Here is a 13,859-nt window from a genome sequence, read left to right as displayed (position 1 = left end):
ATATAAAAATTTAACCTCAACTAACACAAAACTCCCAATTTCATTATCTCAAACGAAAAAGAACTAGTCTAAGGTTGCAGATTCTTGGGAAGTAATGAGATTCTTCTACCAGAAAAAAGTATAAAAACTATGAATGCATTTAACGCCTAATGCTCCCAATACATGAAAATAAGTGAATACTAATAGATGGATAAATATCTATGCTTATATAATAAAGCGGGGGGGGGGACGGGGGGGGGGACAAAATGAATGGGAATATATACATTTTGTGATAATAAAACATTTCTGTTCTGAAACATAGAACCCAAGATGTATTGTACTAAAGACCCACCGACCTGTGGATCATAAACTCAACATTAAACTACCAATGAGAAGGGAAATGATTTGCATTACTAGCCTGGTTATAGAACAGTGAGATGCTTTTGAATAGCCAAGATGGATAACCTGTTGTTGGTATCTTATGGTAAGCATTTAACTTAAGCATCTCACAACAAATTCATAAAACATTTATTTGGCACTAAGCTCTGTGCTATGGCTGATACCTTCAGTTTTGCAGAGATTATATTTTTAGCCAGATGTCATTAGGATAACAATAAAGTATTTCTCAGTAAAACACTAACTACATTGATATATATATATATATATATATATATATATATATATATATATATATATATATATATCCTTGTAATCTATCTATCTATATATCTAGCTAGCTATTTATCTATCTATCTATCTATCTATCTATCTATCTATCTATCTATCTATCTATCTATCTATCTATATTATTAGTATAAGTTCCTTGCACTCTCTGCTTACATAGGGCTAGATTATGAGTAGTGCACTAACTGTTGTGCACGAGCAATAAAGGGTTTATAGCGGCTCTTTGCGCACATCGGAAGTAGCACCCGTATTGCAAGTTAAAAGAAAACACGTTTGTTTGAGCGCAATTGAATTTAAAGCACTGCGGGATACCGCAACTTAAGAGCTCTGGTGAGACAAAAATGTTGCACAAAAAATATTAAAACATGAAAACTTTTTACTTTCAACTTGTAATACGCACACTACCTCACATTCAAAAAGCCGAAATCTAGCGGAGTTAAACAAACAAGCAGGATCGCAAACTACCGCTCCATTAATAATCTAGCCCATATCAAGTTGTCCAGGTGCTAAGTTTCATGTGCAAATACAGTTCCATTCCAAACTATGAGAAGGCACTCACAGGTCTTAATCTTCCTATAATAAATGGAACCCTTTGTGTAAGCCTTAGCAACTCCCTGGATGTGCACAGTGCAGCAGTCATGTAGGGACACCTTGTTCCCCCCAGCAGACTTCACGGACTCCATTGACCGCAGTGATGTTGGCCTGAGAGATAATTGCCACCCTGCCCCCAGACCACTGTGCCCCTGGTGTAAGAACTTCTAGTAAATATTGCTCTGTAGTATAATGTGAAACACAAAAATAGTGCCGCAAGTTATACTTTACCATTACAATTATAAGACTATATCTGTCTAGAAATGTGCTATCCTATCTGAGAATAAGCGCATGGCCTCTGGGTAACTGAAGCTAACTCATGTCTGCAAAAAACCCACTCCCAATTTAGGCAGCTTAATTCCCCTTTTATTGTCTGTGTGGCCCCCTGCATGACAAGTTATCTTCAGCAGCATCTAAATAATAGTTTAATTAAAATGTCTCAAACCTCCAACATCCATGTGGCCAAGGTCTTCCTCATATATGGCTGAATCTCCTTCTGCATACACTTAAATATGACACAGATGAGATTCAGTTCTCCACCTTAAGCAGGTTCACCAGTACCTGATCTGTGGGGAGCATCTGTTCTAGGTAAGATCTCCTTACAGTATTCACTTTACAGCACAGCAGTTCAATAGCAGTCCAAGCTCAAGACACGCCCCTCCATGAGGCAGTTGTGATAGCTGCCTCTCCTGGGGCTTTTTATGATTTGACCAATCGTAATGTGACACCTGTGAGACAGTGGGTGGTTGTAACAGGCACTCCATCCTGTTTCCAAGTGGTTGCATGTCATTGGTTAGCATGACACTTATTAAAAACCCAATATCACTGAGAAGCAAGCATATTTTCCTGTGTTTCTGATTAATATGGGAGCTAATTAGATGCTCTGTTTTGTTGTTTTTGTTTTTTTATATATATAAAATCATACAAAAAATAAAAGTGTAAAAAAGACAGAATAAGGCAAAGGAACGTACCTGGTTGGGAAGAGGAAAATACCCACATGCAACATTGATTTTGTTTTTTTCGAAAGGGGAAAGGATTGAATTTTTTTATGACAGCATGCATTAAAATTATGCTTAACAAGACTGATGTATTAAAAATGCTACAGTGTATTTCAGTTTTGCTTGCATGCATGTACTCTTGCTTCTTCCACCCAGCTCTGTGAGCAGGCCTAGTGCTTGAATGGTGGTGCGCAACGTATATGTACATATGGACCTCATGCACTAGCGCAAAGTAAAACCTGAAACAAGTATAGCCTAGATTACAAGTGGAGGCAAAAATAATACATTAACATTGCTCGAGCACAAGCCATACTGCTTACATACATCTACATATCAGATTGCGTTAGTACTGGATGTTAATTCCCTCACACAATAGACTTCCATTGGGGTGTGCAGTGAAATTTGTGTCTGAGAGCAAAACAATCTTCTCAAGCACTGGGGTTCTTCATTTTGTTCTATGTTGCAATGTTTCAATGAAAGAATTGGAACGTAAATTGTTACACATTGTAACACAAAAAGCTGGTTATTTAGCCTCTAGAACCAGGAGTCCAGAGGATGTGCAGCAACTTTGAAACAGCAGTAGGTGAAAATACACAGGTAAGCAGTGGGCTGGAGCTGGTAAGTCAGAGTAGAAGGATAATTATCAGCGTAAGCAGGTAGCTGAAGCTGAAAAGGTCCGTAGCCAGAGGAAACAGCAGGAAATGCCTGACAAAGCAAAGGGGACAAACAAAATAATTTAGATAAGCAGTCAATAGCAAACATTATATCCAAAGGAAAAGTAGGTAATCAAGTCTGCAGTACAAGCTGGGTCAAACCATGTAGGGTAAAACAAAAAAAAGAATGCCAACAATAGGAACGATATTGGCATCCACAGCAGGATGCCTTATTGCATATTCTTACCTCAGACACATTTTAACCTGCTCTATAACCCTCTTCTCCATCCAAAGCCAAACACAGGGTAGCGCAACCTAAGGCCCCTCAGCTTCTTAGTGTGGATAACACCACACCCAGGTAAGTGCTTCAGGGCATGACACACATATACACACACATATACACACACATACCTTTCATCCTACCCCTTGTCATATACCATATACCTTTTATTCTTTCACAAAACTTTATTTCTTTCATAAAGTGATCAGAGTCCATGAGCCATTACTCCTTGGATTCAACGTCTGCTCACTAGGATGAGGCAAAGATTCCCAAAGCTCCAATAGAACTTAATCCTTCCCCTCTGGTATTCTAGTCTTTTCTTTGTCTCACAAGAGGAAGGTTAAAAATTTAGGTGCTGAAGATTATTTGTTGAAAGGGATCTTTATACGGATTTGAGGACCATTTCCCCCTCAGAGAGCTGCTACTGAGAGACAGAAGGGACATTGTAGTATGGGGCAGTGACAGAATCACCCCCAGTGAAGAGTTAGTCACAAGTCACAGATGTCCCTTAGGTCCCTTAGCCTCCAACTGTTGAGTCATCGACATACTCCCCAGATAGATCTTTTGCTGTGACATACATGGCACTGGATGGGCTCTCTACCAAAAGCAGTCTTTTTTGCAGCCAGTATGCATGATAGAGTGGGTGCATCTTAAGTAAGTGCTGCCATTTCATGCATCTCAGATAGCCCACAGGCTATTAGTAAGTGCACCAATTTTGAGGTACATCATAGCCAGAGGACCTACACATGCAACAGACTAATTCTACCTTTATTACTTAGGCTTTTCATACCTAGATTATGAGTGGCACACTAACAGTTCTGTGCAAGCCAAAAATGTTTATCATGGCTCTTTGCATGCATCAGAAGTAGCATGCATATTACAGGTTGAAAGAAAACGTGTTTTCTCAAGTGCAATTTAATTTATTGTGTGTTGAGAAAGCATGACTTCACCTCTGGTTAACTGTTACGCTCGATTAAAAAGTTGCACACAAAAACATAAAAAATACATTTAAAAGTATAGTTAAACTCAAAAACATTATGTATGTAAAAATGTACCTGATAAATTAATTTCTTTCATATAGGCAAGAGTCCATGAGCTAGTGATGTATGGGATATACAATCCTACCAGGAGGGGCAAAGTTTCCCAAACCTCAAAATGCCTATAAATACACCCCTCACCACACCCACAATTCAGTTTAACAAATAGCCAAGTAGTGGGGTGATAAAGAAAGGAGTAAAAAGCATCAACAAAGAAATTTGGAAATAATTGTGCTTTATACAAAAAATCATAACCACCATAAAAGGGTGGGCCTCATGTACTCTTGCCAATATGAAGAAATGAATTTATCAGGTAAATTCTTACATAAATTATGTTTTCTTTCATGTAATTGGCAAGAGTCCATGAGCTAGTGACGTATGGGATATCAATACCCAAGATGTGGAACTCCACTCAAGAGTCACTAGAGAGGGAGGGATAAAAAGAAAAAACAGCCATTTTCCGCTGAAAAAATAATCCACAACCCAAAATATAAGTTATTTTCATAATGAAAAGAACATTTTAAAACATCAGCAGAAGAATCAAACTGAAACAGCTGCCTGAAGAACTTTTCTACCAAAAACTGCTTCTGAAGAAGCAAATACATCAAAATGGTAGAATTTAGTAAATGTATGCAAAGAGGACCAAGTTGCTGCTTTGCAAATCTGATCAACTGAAGCTTCATTCTTAAAAGCCCACGAAGTGGAGACTGATCTAGTAGAATGAGCTGTAATTCTCTGAGGCGGTGCCTGACCCGACTCCAAATAAGCTTGAAGAATCAAAAGCTTTAACCAAGAAGCCAAGGAAATAGCAGAGGCCTTCTGACCTTTCCTAGGACCAGAAAATATAACAAATAGACTAGAAGTCTTCCTGAAATCTTTAGTAGCTTTAACATAATATTTCAAAGTTCTCACTACATCCAAAGAATGTAAGGATCTTTCCAAAGAATTCTTAGGATTAGGACACAAGGAAGGGACAACAATTTCTCTACTAATGTTGTTAGAATTCACAACCTTAGGTCCGCCTTATCCTGATGAAAAATCAGAAAAGGAGATTCACAAGAAAGAGCAGATAACTCAGAAACTCTTCTAGCAGAAGAGATGGCCAAAAGGAACAACACTTTCCAAGAAAGTAGTTTAATGTCCAAAGAGTGCATAGGCTCAAATGGAGGAGCCTGTAACGCCTTCAAAACCAAATTAAGACTCCAAGGAGGAGAAATTGATTTAATGACAGGTCTAATACGAACTAAAGCCTGAACAAAACAGTGAATATCAGGAAGATTAGCAATCTTTCTGTGAAATAAAACAGAAAGAGCAGAAATTTGTCCCTTCAAAGTACTTGCAGACAAACCCCTATCCAAACCATCCTGAAGAAACTGTAAAATTCTAGGAATTCTAAAAGAATGCAAAGAGAATTTATGAGAACACCATGAAATGTAAGCCTTCCAAACTCGATAATAAATCTTTCTAGAAACATATTTACGAGTTTGTAACATAGTATTAATCACTGAGTCAGAGAAACCTCTATGACTTAGCACTAAGTGTTCAATTTCCATACCTTCAAATTTAATGATTTGAGATCCTGGTAGAAAAACGGACCTTGAGACAGTAGGTCCGGCCTTAACGGAAGTGGCCAAGGTTGGCAACTGGACATCCGAACAAGATCCGCATACCAAAACCTGTGGGGCCATGCTGGAGCCACCTGCAACACAAACGATTGTTCCATGATGATTTTGGAGATCACTCTTGGAAGAAGAACTAGAGGCGGGAAAATATAAGCAGGTTGATAACACCAAGGAAGTGTCAGTGCATCCACTGCTTCCGCCTGAAAATCCCTGGACCTGGACAGGTATCTGGGAAGTTTCTTGCTTAGATGAGAGGCCATCAGATCTATCTCTGGAAGACCCCACATCGGAACAATCTGAGAAAACACATCTGGATGGAGGGACCATTCCCCCGGATGTAAAGTCCGACGGCTGAGATAATCCACCTCCCAATTGTCTACACCTGGGAATGAACCGCAGAAATTAGACAGGAGCTGGATTCCGCCCAGGCAAGTGTCTGAGATACTTCTTTCATAGCTTTGGGACTGCGAGTCCCGCCCTGATGATTGACATATTCCATTGTTGTGATATTGTCTATCTAAAAACAGATGAACAGTTCGCTCTTCAACAGAGGCCAAAACTGAAGAGCTCTGAGAATTGCACGGAGTTCTAAAATATTGATTGGTAATCTCGCCTCTTGAGATTTCCAAACCTCTTGTGCTGTCAGAGTTCCCCAGACAGCTCCCCAACCTGAAAGACTCGCATCTGTTGTGATCACAGTCCAGGTTGGCCGAACAAAAGAGGCCCCTTGAACTAAACGCTAGTGATTTAACCACCACGTCAGAGAGTGTTGAACATTGGGATTTAAGGATATTAATTGTGATATCTTTGTATAATCCCGGTACCATTGATTCAGCATACAAAGCTGGAGAGGTCGCATGTGAAAACGAGCAAAGGGAATCGCGTCCGATGCTGCAGTCATGAGACCTAAAACTTTCATGCACATAGCCACTAAAGGGAATGACTGAGAGTGAAGGTGCCGACAGGCTGCAACCAATTTTAAACGTCTCTTTTCTGTTAGAGTCATAGTCATGGAAACTGAATCGATCTGGAAACCTAAAAAGATAACCCTTGTCTGAGGAATCAAGGAACTTTTTGGTAAATTGATCCTCCAACCATGTTTTCGAAGAAACAACACTAGTTGATTTGTGTGAGATTCTGCAGAACGTAAAGACTGAGCTAGCACCAAGATATCGTCCAAATAAGGAAACCCCGCAATACCCTGTTCTCTGATTACAGAGAGTAGGGCACCGAGAACCTTTGAAAAGATTCTTGGAGCTGTTGCTAGGCCAAATGGAAGAGCAACAAATTGGTAATGCTTGTCTAGAAAAGAGAATCTCAGGAACTGATAATGTTCTGGATGAATCGGAATATGAAGGTATGCATCCTGCAAGTCTATTGTGGACATATAATGTCCTTGCTGAACAAAAGGCAGAATAGTCCTTATAGTCACCATCTTGAAAGTTGGTATTCTTACATAATGATTCAAAATTTTCAGATCCAGAACTGGTCTGAATTAATTTTCTTTGTTTGGGACAATGAATAGATTTGAATAAAACCCCAGACCTTGTTCCTGAAAAGGAACTGGCATGATTACCCCTGAAACCCCCAGGTCTGAAACACACTTCAGGAAAGCCTGAGCTTTTACTGGATTTACTGGGATGCGTGAGAGAAAAAAATCTTCTCACGGGAGGTCTTACTCTGAATCCTATTCGGTACCCCTGAGAGACAATGCTCTGAATCCATTGATTTTGGACAGAATTTATCCAAACATCCTTGAAAAACCTTAATCTGCCCCCTACCAGCTGTGCTGGAATGAGGGCCGCACCTTCATGCGGACTTAGGGGCTGACTTTGGTTTCTTAAAAGGCTTGGATTTATTCCAATTTGAGGAAGGTTTCCAATTGGAAACAGATTCCTTGGGGGAAGGATTAGGTTTTTGTTCCTTATTTTGACGAAAGGAACGAAAACTATTAGAAGCCCTAGATTTACCCTTAGGTTTTTTTATCCTGAGGCAAAAAAACTCCCTTTCCCCCAGTAACAGTTGAAATAATAGAATCCAACTGAGAACCAAATAAATTATTACCTTGGAAAGAAAGAGATAGTAATCTAGACTTAGATGTCATATCAACATTCCAAGATTTAAGCCACAAAGCTCTTAGCTAAAGACATGGATCATCATCTAACATCAATTTTGATAATATCAAAAATAGCATCACAAATAAAATGATTATCATGTTGCAGTAAGCGAACAATGCTAGATAAGTCAGAATCCAATTCTTGCTGTGCTAAATTCTCCAACCAAAAAATTGATGCAACTGCAACATCAGCCAAGGAAATTGCAGACCTAAGAAGATGACCTGAATATAAATATGCTTTCCTTAGATAAGATTCAAGTTTCCAATCTAAAGGATCCTTAAAATAAGTACTATCTTCCATAGGAATAGTGGTACGTTTAGCAAGAGTAGAAATAGCCCCATCAACTTTGGGGATCTTTTCCCAAAACTCTATTGAAATAGCTGGTAAAGGATTCAATTTTTTAAACCTTGAAGAAGGATTAAAAGGAGTACCCGGCTTATTCCATTCCTTAGAAATCATATCAGAAATAGCATCAGGAATAGGGAAAACCTCTGGAGTAACCATAGGAGGTTTAAATACAGAATTTAAACATTTAATAGTTTTAATATCAAGAGGACTAACTTCCTCAATATCCAAAGTAATTAACACTTCTTTTAACAAAGAACGAATATACTCGATTTTAAATAAATAAGTAGATTTCACAGTGTCAATATCTGAGGAAGGATCTTCTTAATCAGATAGATCCTCATCAGAGGAGGATAATTCATTATGTTGTCGGTCATTTGAAATTTCATCAACTTTATGAGAAGTTTTAAAAGATTATGTTTATTAGAAGGCGGAAATGCAGACAAAGCCTTCTGAATAGAATCAGTAACAAATTCTTTAAAATTCATAGGTATATCATGTACATTAGAAGTTGAAGGAACTGCAACTGGCAATGTACTATTATTGATGGACACATTGTCTGCATGTAAAAGTTTATCATGACAACTAATACAAATGACATTTGGAGATATAATCTCCACAATTTTACAACAAATACACTTAGCTTTGGTAAAACCGATGTCAGGCAGCAAAGTTCCAACAGATACTTCTGAGACAAGATCAGATTGAGACATCTGGCAAAATGTAAAAAGAAAAAACAACATATAAAGCAAAATTATTAATTTCCTTATATGACAGTTTCAGGAATGGGAAAAAATGCAAATAGCATAGCCCTCTGACAAAGAAAAAGGCAAAAGGCAAATAGCAATGGGGTAATAAATAATGAAAAAAATTTGGCGGCAAGTATGACGCACAACGTAACTAAAAATTTTTTGGCGCCAACCATGTCCGGAAATGACACACTCGTGTCACTAATGACGCACCCTGTGTGAAGAACTCGGCATCAACTATGACGCCGGAAATGATGAACTTGCGTCAAAGGATGTGCCTTTGGCGCCAAAAAATTCTCGCACCAAGAATGACGCAATAAAGTGTAGCATTTGGCGCACCCGCTAGCCTAATCCAGCCTGCAATTTGAAAATGTAGTCAATTGAAAAAAGACTAAACCCCAGGTAAGAAAAACATTTCTTAAAATTTACTTTCCCCAAATATGAAACTGACAATCTGCAAAAGGAAATACATGAACCTGACTTATGGCAAATATAAGTACAATACATATATTTAGAACTTTATATTAATGCATAAAGTGCCAAACCATAGCTGAGGTGTCTTAAGTAATAAAAACATACTTACCAAAAGACACCCATCCACATATAGCAGATAGCCAAACCAGTACTGAAACAGTTATCAGTAGAGGTAAGGGTACATGAGAGTATATCGTCGATCTGAAAAGGGACGTATGAGATGAATCTCTACGACCGATAACAGAGAACCTATGAAATAGATCTCCCGTGAGGAAAACCATTGCATTCAATAGGTGATGCTCCCTTCACATCCCTCTGACATTCGCTGTACTCTGAGAGGAATCGGGCTTCAAAAAACTGAGAAGCGCATATCAACATAGAAATCTTAGCACAAACTTACTTCACCACCTCCATAGGAGGCAAACTTAGTAAAAAACTGAGTTGTGGGTGTGGTGAGGGGTGTATTTATAGGCATTTTGAGGTTTGGGAAACTTTGCCCCTCCTGGTAGGATTGTATATCCCATACGTCACTAGCTCATGGACTCTTGCCAATTACATGAAAGAAATAAAACTATCTAATAAAAATAATTAAAAAAATTGCATTCAAAAGTTATAAGCGCTCAAAGATATTAGATCTCAGGTGTTAGAAAAAAAAGAGTCATGCAAAGGGCTTTAACATAGAGATAGATACATACATACATACACAGGTCTAAATATGTATATGTATGTGTATATATATATATATACAGTATATATATATATATATATATATATGTGTGTGTGTGTGTGTGTACATATGCTTTTACGTATTTTTATGCGTATATATGTATTTAAAGACATATATACACATATAAACACAAATACATATGATTATAAGTTATAAAGGCTCAAAGATATGAGGTCTCGTGTTAGAAAAAAGAGGCATGCAAAGGACTTTAACATAGAGATACATGCATACATATGTCTTAATGTATTTTAATACATATATACACATATAAACACATAAATACATATGATTACACATATGTACATATGTATAAGTGCATTGGAGCCCCTTTGCTGTTAAGTAGCTAAAAAACATGCAATATTCATATTTAATAATGGTTTTAGTTATGCATTTACTGTAAATATTTCACATTCAAATGCCCATCACATAGGGGAATATGTTCTAAGATTTTAAAAATAAATGTTGCTATATATCTGTATATAGCTATACCTATATATAATTTTATATATAATATATAATTTTATATATATATAGGAAAACACAGTCGGTTTTGGGTAGGATTTTTCCACTTTCGCACTACACTGAAGCACATGTGGGAATACGTTAACGTGGTTCGACTTTTTGCGCACATCTGTTACTTTTTACTTTCAACTTGTAGTAAGCGCGCTACCTGACGCACAAAAAAAATTACTTCTAGTGGAGTTAGCAAATGAGCAAGAGCAATAAATAGTGCTCCACTCGTAATGTAACCCTTTGTTGTGTAATTATGAAAACGTTATTAGGTTTTAATAACTGCTAATTACTGTTCAACTAAGTCACCTTGGAGTTACATCTCAATGCAAACTTATACTCTCTGTTATATACACAGTAAAAGGTATTTATCTGTTTGGCAATATGAAGAGGAGTCTCTTTGTGTGTTTTTTGTTCTTGTGCACTTAATTAGCACTGCAGTTACAATTATTAACTGGGCTAGTTCCCTCTCTTTTTTTAATTGCTCAACTGCTCCTTTGTTTCTGAGTGCAATAGCCATTTTTTAAATGTCTTATTACTGAAGGGTAAGATATTTTTAGATGTTCTTCCATTTGTAAGGTTATGAGACCTCTTTAACTTTGCATGCTTCAACAATGGTGCAAGAAATTCACTCACCTATCTCATAGGATCCTATGGGATTCTTCATTGAGGCAATCTTTGTCCGGGTGGTTAGTTTTCCTAGCTATTTTTTAATAGTGTTTGCAGACACCATTCTCTGGGATTGATGTTCTGTCTGGAGGTCCAGAGAGGTAATGGTAGTTTGGTTTCCTCAGGAGGCGAGGTAACCAATAATTATTTCAGACTCTTTAGGTCCCTTCAGAGCTGTACTCTCCTGAAATGTATCTGAGTTTTAATTCAGACAATGATTTAGCTGTAACTTATGTCCATCATCAAGGAGGAACATGCAGTTCCTTAGTAAGTGTTTCAATGTAGAAAAGAATTGTAATATGCAATATTTATTGTTGTCCTATGTATAGGAATAGTTGCACTAATGTTCTTATGGAAATATCAGTATGTATTTACATGTGAAAATATATGCAAGCACATATATACAAAATTCAAACTAGAACTATGCCTAGGGCAGCAATACATATTACATATTTTAATAAAGTGGAAAATATAATTATGATAAACAAAAGTATTTGCTTATAGTCAAAAAAATAAATGTAACTTTGTTTTTGTTTCTCTTTAGAGGTGATCACAGGTAAGGAGTGCAGACATTAAACGTAAATTTTATAGTGTAAGGTTGGGTTACCATAGCAATTAATTGATTTTCAAAAAATCCGATGTTGGATGAAAGCATTAACACAGCTTTAACTTACATCTACATGAAAAGAGCGACTGAACCCAATGTGCAAAATATTTCAATGGAAACCTAGTACTAAAATGTAGCCATAAATACTTTTAGCTGTCAGCCACTTTGGTAGCTTATGGCTCCATTTTTTACAGCTCAATGGAAACGAGCCCATAGTCGGCAACTAATAGTCAGTGCTCCTAGGCAGCTGCTTGCAGAATCTACACAGAATTACTGCAATGGTGGAATGCAAACGTCTGAACAACCAAGACAAATTAAATGAACAACAAATCTATTCTGCCATCCTACATTATGCCTTTAATTGTTCTTAATTATGAAATCTCTTCTGCTAATGTCATAATAATAATAATGTGCTGAGCTAAAAGCATCAGGGGACTGAGGCAGTGCCGCTCTTCTACATTCTCCTAAAGTGCTTGTTCTGGACATTATAACAATTACATTTGTTTTATAATTGTAACGTAAACAAAATAGCAGTTTTACAGACCTGCTATTCCATTAGAATATTGTCATGAAAACGTCAACAATCCAAAAAGATGATGATACCAGTGCACTTTGCCATTATTTTGCATGTCAATATAAATGAGTACATTATGTCCCAGTGTGTAAAGCTGTAAGAAAAATACACATTTGTGTGCAACCAGCAGTAATCTAGCAGCCTTATGTGAGAATGTTCTCATGAAGGGTTATAAATAAAATGTAGGCAGTCCCACTGAATATTGTATAGACCCACAAAGACAAACATGTATGAACCCTCTTTGTTTTTATATTATATTTATCTATGTATCCTCTTGTGTACAGCAGAACACACTTCTTTAAAGACTATTGTTTACTTGTTTACAACGATCAACATGAAAAGGATTAGTAATCAAGCAGATATGTGAGTCTATCTAGAGCAGAGCTTTCCAAACTTTTCATGTTGGTGACACACTTTTTAGACCTACATCATGGACCGCGACACAGTAAATCAGTTGTAGTAGCAAACAGGAGGTTAAACTAACTTGTTTTAAGAGATACAGACACATACATAAATTATATAATAACGAAATGTATTTACAAGTAACAGTATGTATGTGCAAAAATTAAAAAAAAGTTTAATAACACTAATAGCTAATTACTATTTTAATAGGATGTATGAGGTTGATGGGATGAACACAGTTTTTTTCTGAATATTTGGTGGAATTTTAGATAAAGACACTCACATTTCATCATCAAGCATTTTTAAGCTTCCACTTCCTATCCATATATCAAGAGCAGGAGCAGCAATGCACTACTGTGAGCTAGCTTCAAAAAAACCCACTTTGACTTCTGACTTCAGCTCAGCGTTTAAGCTGCTGCCCTCAGAGATCCATGAGTCCGAATGACTACGGTGCTGCAACACACTGCTGCCCCACTCACTGACTACACGTGCAGTCAGGAGCCGATTGAAGAGACTACACGTGCAGTCAGGAGCCAATGTGCCGCCAAAGCAGCCAATGGGAATAGTTTCAGTTCCCACTGAGCTGCGCCAATAGGTTAAGATTATCTCTAGCCCACTAGGCATCAATCATGTGTCAACCATGTGATATGCGTAGCAGGCAGGTAGAAAGTGGGAAACCAAAAAAAAAATGAAATTAAAAAAAAATGTGTGCTGAAGCAGGGACACACCTACATACTGCCGCCCCGACAAACTAATGTGTCACGACACACAGTTTGGAAAGCACTGATCTAGAGCAATATGCTTATACAGCTTTGCAGTCACTGTAATAGTTGTATAAATT

The sequence above is a fragment of the Bombina bombina genome, chromosome 4 (assembly GCF_027579735.1).
Source record: "Bombina bombina isolate aBomBom1 chromosome 4, aBomBom1.pri, whole genome shotgun sequence".
Lineage (NCBI taxonomy): Eukaryota > Metazoa > Chordata > Amphibia > Anura > Bombinatoridae > Bombina > Bombina bombina.
Note: the sequence above shows the minus strand (reverse complement) of the source record.